We start from the raw sequence: 10,000 nt of genomic DNA, 5'->3' as shown, positions 1-10,000 counted from the left end.
CGGGGGCTTAATGACCCACTGCCACTGCAAACCATGCTCCTACGACTAAATAGAGGTAAAAACTACGATTTGGTGCAATCTTCATGTTTGACCTCGTAGCAAGGTACCCTCCCTATAGTAGGCAATGAACAAATGATCATAATCCCAGGAGGGCAAAAATGGGAACCCGAAAGGAAAGCGCTGTTGGCGCGCCTAAGCTACTGGCCCGTAGAGTAAAAATGGTACCCCCAACAAAGTTGTCGATTGACATTCTGATTGCACTTTTCATCATCTAGGGTGCGTTCCTTACACGTTTTGAGGTGTTTTAGCGAAAAACATGTTTTGAGCCACACGAGCTCTCCGGCCCGTTCGGTGCACATTTTTGAAAAAAGCTAGGGAGCTGCCCCTAGGTTCGGGGTGTCACAAAATATTGAAAAGTGGTCAAAAAACCGCTATCCAGAATCGGATGTAGAATCATTAGACGAACTTAAAATTGTTCTACGACCAATGTCTGCGACGTTTAGTATTCAAGATATGGCCCGCCCTAGGTCTGACCTTGCATTTTCGTGAAAATTTAAAGCATGGCCATAGGGACGGGTAAAATAGCTATTTTGAAGCAAAAACCCGTATGACTTTAAATGGCCATAACTTTTGAAAAACAAGAGCTAGGTTGCGTTCCTTACACGTTTTGAGGTGTTTTAGCGAAAAACATGTTTTGAGCCACACGAGCTCTCCGGCCCGTTCGGTGCACATTTTTGAAAAAAGCTAGGGAGCTGCCCCTAGGTTCGGGGTGTCACAAAATATTGAAAAGTGGTCAAAAACCGCTATCCAGAATCGGATGTAGAATCATTAGACGAACTTAAAATTGTTCTACGACCAATGTCTGCGACGTTTAGTATTCAAGATATGGCCCGCCCTAGGTCTGACCTGGCATTTTCGTGAAAATTTAAAGCATGGCCATAGGGACGGGTAAAATTGCTATTTTGAAGCAAAACCCGTCTGACTTTAAATGGCCATAACTTTTGAAAAACAAGAGCTAGGGTGCGTTCCTTACACGTTTTGAGGTGTTTTAGCGAAAAACATGTTTTGAGCCACACGAGCTCTCCGGCCCGTTCGGTGCACATTTTTGAAAAAAGCTAGGGAGCTGCCCTAGGTTCGGGGTGTCACAAAATATTGAAAAGTGGTCAAAAACCGCTATCCAGAATCGGATGTAGAATCATTAGACGAACTTAAAATTGTTCTACGACCAATGTCTGCGACGTTTAGTATTCAAGATATGGCCCGCCCTAGGTCTGACCTGGCATTTTCGTGAAAATTTAAAGCATGGCCATAGGGACGGGTAAAATTGCTATTTTGAAGCAAAAACCCGTCTGACTTTAAATGGCCATAACTTTTGAAAAACAAGAGCTAGGGTGCGTTCCTTACACGTTTTGAGGTGTTTTAGCGAAAAACATGTTTTGAGCCACACGAGCTCTCCGGCCCGTTCGGTGCACATTTTTGAAAAAAGCTAGGGAGCTGCCCCTAGGTTCGGGGTGTCACAAAATATTGAAAAGTGGTCAAAAAACCGCTATCCAGAATCGGATGTAGAATCATTAGACGAACTTAAAATTGCTCTACAACCCCCCAGTCCGACGCCTCGTATTCGAGATATAGCACTTTGTAGGTCTGACCGAGCAATTTTGTACTGAAATGTATGGCGGACATGTTATTCATTAAACAACATTAACTTGCATCGTGCCCTACTTCATCGGCACAGCTACTATCGACTATCTATTGTTGAAATGGATTGAGTTTGACCATTTTAGCTCTTTTCTTATGCCGTGCACCAACAGTGTGTACCGATCAGGGAAAGTACACTACTTACGCGTTCATGGATGTATATGTTGGTACAAGTTGCCGGTCGGAATAGCAGTGCACCAAAACTGTGTACCGATCAGGAAAGTACAAGACGGAGGCGCAGCCCGAGCGTACGCGTTCATAGATGTCCATGTTGGTACAACCTACATGTACGTACCTTGTTTTTGTATCAAAAGTTCCAATAAAGTGTTTGTATGCTTAAAATGCTTATCTCAACCGGTCACCTTTTGGCCTGCCCTTTTATAGACAGAAACCTAGAACGATACTCGCGATGTTTGTGTTTTCCATTCGCCCGGGACGACGAAATGAGCTCTGTGCACATCGTGCAGAAAACTGTCTCCTCCTCGTATGTTTTTGTCCTCCACGCATATAATCACCCACATTTGTGTTCAACACGGACGGCGCAGCCCGAGCGAACGCGTTAATGTTTATGTTTGTGCACACTAAAGTTACAATCCTAGGATTTGGTTATTGCGTCGCAGTGCCCGACCGTCGCGGACACCATTCTTGGACAAAAGTCCAAGTACGTAGAGTACATTCCTAGGTATGTGCCCGTTCGTGACTTTCGTTGCGTGCTTACAGACACGCTTGGGTATGTTTACCATACAAGGTTTACTAGGAAAACCTGGGAAGGACGCTTGCCCTCCGTCGCGGACACCATTCTTGGAAAGAAGTCCTGGTACTTAGCGTTCTTTAATGTACTTGATCAGTTTGTATTGCAATTGCTTTGTGCCATTGACTTTTGCTAATGCTCACTAAGGGGTGTTCGTTTGCGATGTGTATGATAAGCAACTGTCTATTCTTACCAGCAGTTAATCAACACTTTTCACCCAAATCATAGGAACGTAGAGTACTTTCCCTGATCGGTACACAATTTTGGTGCACCTCTAACTTCGCCAGCACTTTATCGTTACGTTTTGTGCACAACCTTGGGACATGGTGTAAGTTTCATCATTGTTATGTTTGATTCGGTTTATTATGATTGAAAAATACGCTACGTCCAAGAAATCTGAACTCGAATACTTTTGCCACGTTGCGCAAAAGCTACTGAGCAACTCCTAGCCGTTTACCGATTTATAATTTAATTTTCGTTATTAGTTTTAAAAATACGCTAAGTCCCAAAAATCTGAACTCGAATACTTTTTCTATGTGCCGCCAAAGCTACTGAGCAACTCCTAGCCGTTTACCGATTTAAAATTTAATTTTCGTTATTAGTTTTAAAAATACGCTAAGTCCCAAAAATCTGAACTCGAATACTTTTCTATGTGCCGCTAAAAGCTACTGAGCAACGCCTAGGTTGGTACATTTCTGGTACATGGAGTGTATGCGTGCAGGCGTACTGCCGTGCTGGACTGGAAAATCGCACTTGCTACTAGAACGTAGAGTAATTCCCTAGATAGGTGCTTTTGCATGCCTCTGTTCGACGTCCATGCAACTTGGAACGTGCGACACACGTAGCTAGGCTTCCCCATACATATTCCTAGGGTAGCACCAAATTGCACACTTTCAGGGGTATATTTTGGTACGGTGTACTGTGCATGGTACAAGTATCATTAGCTCGTGCAATTTATTTTGCATCAAGTTGCGATTGCTGGTGCGTCGAGATAGGAGTGTTTCGCGACTTTTGCCAAGCTTTGGTGCCATTTGGTGAATAATTAATGTTCTAGCCACAATAAACGTGCCACATAATGCCAATAACGAAAACGCCATTTTCAAGGGACTTCCAGTCAAAATGTTTGCAATCAGCGCTTTCCTGTCGAGTTCAGGATTTGGGACTGAGCGATTTTTTCACGATCCAATCAAACGACCAGTTCGTGAATAAACAATTCATACAACAGTACATCCCTTCAAAGTAGAAAAAGCCGAATGCTAGGGAGCTCCAGTCAAAAACGTTGTCATTGGCGCTTTCTTCTCGAGTTCAGGATTTGGGACTTAGCGTTTTTCACGATCCAGCCAAAAGACCAGATCGTGAAATAAACAATTAACACAACTGTACTAGTACATCCCTTCAACTGAAGCAAGCGCACCATACATGACCCGTACGCTAATCATCCAAGCACATGACACGTCAACTAAGTCAACACATAATACAACTTGGAAAACTAACGGGTAAGTAGGTCATCTCGTACACGACGACACACCGACCAAACCAGGTCAACACGTCACATGCACAAGACATCCTACTACCAAGGCCGACCACCTCGACACACGACCTGTTAACCGAACATGGTCAACACCATCATGTGCAAGGCAACCGGGCCAAACGGGTCAACTTATACAACTTGTAACGAGCATGTGTAAGCTTACTGGTGTGGTCCGCACGGTCCTCACATCAAGACAATCAAGTCGAGAACGAGGCACGCCGACAAGCTCATTAGTGTTAAGTGTCCTTCTCCATCCTATGTCAAGTCACTCGTCTGACACGGAAGTAGCCAACTCTTGTCCACTAGTATAAAGGAACGGTCTCCAGACCAGGTCAAGTCACTCGTCTGACAAGGAAGGAGCACGCACCAAGCTTCACCAGAGCACGGTACCACGGTCCCCAGACCAAGATGGTTAGTTACGCCAACGAGGAAGGGGCACGCGTTCCCTTGCTACACTCAACTTAGTACACTCATGCTCTCACAAGAGTATCCCCTGTGTCGACGTGGTCCCCAGACCAAGACGAGCTTGCGCACATCGAGGAAGGGCACACGGACAAACCACCAAGCATGGGTCGCCTGAGAGGATCGATGCGAACGCATCTCTACAACTCGCAGCTCCCAGCCTGAAGTCCCGTCGTTTGCGGGCGGTTGATAGGTGTCGAAACTAGGTATATCCACGTTGGGCAGAGCTCAAGCCAACGGCGTTCCCAGTTACGGTACTAACACGTGCAGCGAACTCCACTCATTGCGGCCTAGGTATAGCGGGATGAGACGCCGGGCTGCAGACGCAGACTCCAACGGATCTCAGAGGGTTGTTAGGCCCGCTAGCTTCCGAACACCTAATGGGTTTGAGAAGCGCTATCAGCTCGGATTGGCTACGACCTTAGAGGCGTTCAGGCATAATCCAGCGGACGTAGCGTCATACCAAAGTCCGGTCGGACTAGTATTGAGCCAGTGGTCCGTACCTGTGGTTCCTCTCGTACTGCACAGGAATTCCGTTAAGATAGCGACTATAAGCACACACCAGTAGGGTAAAACTAACCTGTCTCACGACGGTCTAAACCCAGCTCACGTTCCCTTGAAAGGGTGAACAATCCTACGCTTGGTGAATTTTGCTTCACAATGATAGGAAGAGCCGACATCGAAGGATCAAAAAGCCACGTCGCTATGAACGCTTGGCGGCCACAAGCCAGTTATCCCTGTGTGAGTGTTCATCGAGTAGCCGTCGGGTACAGACGTATGTAAACACGCTCCGACAAAGTGTGCAAAAAAAGTGTGTAAAACGGCCTCGGATCGCTCTGAAACCCTCAAAATCGTGTTCAGAGCACCCAATTTACCTACAGATAGTGTTATTTGGTCGAATTTCTGTGATTTTCTGCGCTTTAAAAAAATTCGTGTTGTTCTGTGTACATTTGCCCCCCCCCGGTAGTACCAAATTTCCGGGTGTGGAAAAATGCGCAAAACTGTGTGATTTCGGCGCCGGAAACACTCGATTCTGGATAATTCGACGCTTCTAAAGCGTTTAAAAGTGTTTTCGAGACGTTTTGAGAAGTTTAAAGTGCATAAAAGTGTGTGTTTACATCCCCATACAATTTGTATGGGGAACTTTGAATGTGAATAACTCAGTGAAAAACGCACGGATTCGTGCCGGATGTGATTTTAAAGGTGCGCGTAGTGACGCTGAACGTGAATTTAAAAAACAGAACGAAAATCGGTGAAAAACGAGAAAATAAAAAGTGTCGGGGTGCTACCGCCGGAGCACGTGCTTTCGGAAAAATCGAAATAAATAGCAAATCGCGAATAACTCCGCGAGTTTTGCTCGGATTCGTGTGCGGTTTTCACCGTTGTGCTTGTTTTTATGCGTACAATAAGATTGCATCAAAAATTTGTGAAAATCGTGAAAAAATTTTTGACGTTTCTTGGTGACAGTTCTATAATACCCAAGGGACAAATTTTGTCCGGGGAGCAGTTCCCAAGGGGCAAAAATTTGAAAAGTCCGTTACTGCTCGAAAAGTGCTCGAGTTTACAAAAAGTGCGCAGAAAATTTGGGGAAGAAGTGTAGTGCCCGCGGCAGCTCGAATCTGCTCGATTCGAGTAGTTCGAGCAACTCGAAAACTGCTCGAATTTTTCGAAAAATCCCTAAAATAGGTTCAAAAGGGTCGAAAAAGCGGGCAGCGCAATTTGGACGTGAAAAGTGCCGGAAAAATTCGGGATTGGTGCGGATCCATTCCCCACGTGAGCGACGCACCCTCTCGTAATTTTTCGCCACCACACCCCTCCCCCCAGCCCACCAGGGGGTCGCAAGTCGGACCATAGTGGAAAACCAGCGTGGAAGAAGGATTCTACAGCAGCGATTGAGCGGCAGAACACCAGCTAGACGGCGCTGCATACTTGGGGTCATCTCGACCCCCGGGGTCAACTCGACCCCCGGGGTCACATCGACCCCCAGGGTTATTTAACCCACCAACCTGAAAGTCGGCAAAGATGATGGCATCATCCGGGATGTCAACGCGCGCGAGTGCGAGGTCAGTCTCTGTGGACTGCCGTAGCAGCTTGGCATCTGGCTCGAAGCTGTTTGTGACCGAGCCTCGAGTGGCGCTGCCTAGGGTCAGTGTCACAGGCAACAACAAGCCCGCCGTGGCATCCAAGGCCGCCACGGCCACACCGGAGCTCGAGTTGCTTAAGGCAACAATCCAACGACTAGAGGAGCAGAATGCAGAAATGAAGGAGCAAAATGCTCGCCTCTCCGAGCAGATAACTGGCATGTGCCAACTGCTACAAGAGGAGAAGGAGGAGGCAAAACGACGAGAGGAGAAGTTGGAGGCACAGATGGAGAAGCTCGCCGCCGCACATCAGCGCGACCGAGACGTGCTCAACTCTCTTCTGGCAGCAAAGGTTGCCGGCGGACAACCGTCAGCTAGTCCGCGCCAACCTCCGACTCCGCTGCCGCGCCGACCCTCTGCGCCGCAGCTGCAGCAACAACAACAGCAGCAGCGGAACCAGCACGAGCAGGAGCAGCCCCGCGCGTCGACGTCGCGCGCAGTCATGCCGCCGCGCAGCGAGGCATCGACAGCCGTCCGCGTAGACGTTGTGCCGGAACTCACCTTTAGTGAGGTCGTGCGGCGTAGATATCGCGGAAAAGCTACGGGTAAGCCACGCTCCCAGCAGCAGCAGCAACAGCAACAGCAGCAGCAGCAGCAGCAGCAGCAGCGTCAGCCACAGCGACAGGCGGTCGCCGGCTCGCAGCAGCAGCAGCAGGAGCGTATGCAGCAGCAACATCAGCAACATCGTAAGCGAAAGCCGAGGCCCGACATCATCGAGGTGTCTCCCAGTGAAGGCGAAACCTGGGATGGCATCTACGAGAAGGTGCGCATAGCCATTCGTCTGGACGCGGCTCACAGCGAAATGAAAGGGCATATTAAGCAGGGCCGCCGAACTCATGCCAGGCTGCTACGTATGGAGCTGAGCAAGACGGCAAACGCTCCGCTTATGCTGGAAGGCGTCCGCAAAATCATCGGCGACGCAGGCGTCAGTCGGCTTGTCACAGAAATGGGTGAGCTGCTGGTAGTCGATATCGATCCCCTTGCTACGGAGGAAGATATCATTGCTGCCCTCGATGCTAAGATTGGCGCAAGTGCTGGAGTTGTTTCTGCCAGCATTTGGGAACTACCGGATGGTTCGAAGCGAGCACGCATCCGGCTACCTGTGAAGTCGGCTCGGCAGTTGGAAGGACTTAAACTGTTCCTGTGCGACTGTGTGAGCAAGGTTCGAGCAGCCCCACCAACGCCTCCAGAGCGACAGCGCTGTTTCCGCTGTCTGGAGATGGGCCACATCGCCTCGAACTGCCGTTCCACCGCAGATAGGCAGAATCTGTGCATCCGCTGTGGGCTTACCGGACACAAAGCACGATCCTGCCAGAATGAGGCAAAGTGCGCACTGTGCGGTGGCGCTCACCACATAGGCCACAGCGAATGTGCCCGTTCGGCCCAACGATGTTCCCGGCCCTGAAAGTTCTGCAGGCGAACCTGGGCCATGGCCGTGATGCCCAGAACCTGGTGCTGCAAGCTGCCAGAGAGGAGAAAGCAGACGTGCTCATTCTCTCTGATGTTCTGCGCCCACCTGAAAACAACGGCCGGTGGGCATTCAGCAGCTGCAAGGCGGTAGCGGTGGTAGCTGTCGGTGAGCTACCAATACAGCGGGTGTGGTGCAGTGAAGCTCAGGGGTTGGTTGCAGCGCAGATCGGCGGAGTGGTTTTCATCAGCTGCTATGCTCCACCAAGCCTTAACCTCGCAGAGTTCGAGCGCTTCCTGGAAGCAATAGAACTCGAAGGCTTCTCCCACCCTCAAGTCGTCGTCGCCGGCGATTTTAACGCCAGACATGAGGAGTGGGGCAGCCCGAGGACTTGCGACCGCGGGGAAGAGCTGCACGGAATGGTGGAGCAGCTTGGCCTAATCGTGATTAATCAAGGTCGGGAATACACGTTTGATGGCAACGGGGTGGCTCTCCCGAGTATAGTGGATGTGGCATTCGCGAGCCCGTCGATCGCTCGCCCTGACACCTGGGTTGTCAGCACAAGCTACACCGCGTCAGACCACCGCTATGTTCTCTACACCGTGGGAGGAACACCACCATCCCCCGAACAACTACAGAACCATCAGCAGACAGCGCAGCAGTCGTCTCAGCAGCAACAGCAGCAGCAGCAACAGCAGTCCCAGCAACAGCAGCAGTTATCACAACAGCAGCAGCAGCAACGACAGCGGCAACCATCGTCGCAGCAGGGTGATTCCTCAAGCCAGAGGCGTGTGCGTCACGCTGGCCGCTTAGATGGAAAGCCTCGCAGTTTTCTCCTTCCTCATTCCTCGAGGCGCTGTTCGCTGCGGACTTTGTCCAACGCGCAACGAGCCAGGAGGGTATGATCGCAGCCATGCTCAAGGCTTGCGACGAGACGATGCAACGGGTTACCCGAGTGCACCAAGACCCGCATCGGAACATCTTTTGGTGGTCTCCCCTCCTGGCTCGACTGAGGAACAATTGCGAGGTTGCCCGTGACCGATTGCTGCAGACGGCTGACTTGGAGGAGCGCAGCATAGCAGCAGCAGAGCACAGGACAGCAAGGGCGGAGCTCAGCCGAGCAATTCGAGCTAGCAAGCGGAACTTGTTCCAGGAGCTGATCGAAATTGCAGAAGAGAATGCGTTCGGGGCAGGATACCGTGTCGTTATGTCTCGGCTCCGGGGCAGTCGGATGCCGTCCGAAGCGGACCGGGGCGTCCTCGAACGTATTGTATCCGACCTCTTCCCTGAGCATCCGCCCTGCGACTGGTCGCGGCTGAGCAACGTTGGAAGCGTCGAGGGAGCAACAACAACGGCGGGAATTGCACCGGTAACGGACGACGAGCTGCTGCTCATCGCGAGCCAGATGGCAAATCACAAAGCACCAGGGCTCGATGGCATCCCGAATGCGGCAGTGAAGACGGCCATCATGTTGTTCCCGGAGGTCTTCCGGGTCCTGTACCAGGATTGCCTCAACCGCGCTTCGTTTCCGGCGCAGTGGAAGAGGCAACGACTGGTGTTGCTGCCGAAGCAGGGGAAGCCTCGGGAGAGCAGACGGCTCGACGCAAGGCGCCTCATCCTGAATCGCCTCAATGAACATCTCGAAGAGCCGTCTTCACCCCGACTGTCGGACCGGCAGTTCGGATTTCGTCGAGGGCGGTCGACAGTGAGCGCCATCCAGCGGGTTGTTGAGGCCGGCCGTACCGCCATGTCGTTCCGGCGAACGAACGGCCGGGATAACCGTTTCTTGCTTGTGGTGGCGTTGGACGTGAAGAACGCCTTCAACACGGCCAACTGGCAATCCATTGCCAGCGCCCTTCAGGCAAAAGGTGTTCCCGTCGGCCTCCAACGGATGCTTCGAAGCTACTTCGAGGATCGTGTGCTGTACTTTGACACGAGCGAAGGCCCCGTCGTACGGCATGTAACCGCCGGTGTTCCTCAGGGGTCCATCCTGGGCCCAACTCTGTGGA

Source organism: Anopheles arabiensis (assembly GCF_016920715.1).
Source record: "Anopheles arabiensis isolate DONGOLA chromosome X unlocalized genomic scaffold, AaraD3 X_pericentromeric_contig0001, whole genome shotgun sequence".
Lineage (NCBI taxonomy): Eukaryota > Metazoa > Arthropoda > Insecta > Diptera > Culicidae > Anopheles > Anopheles arabiensis.
Note: the sequence above shows the minus strand (reverse complement) of the source record.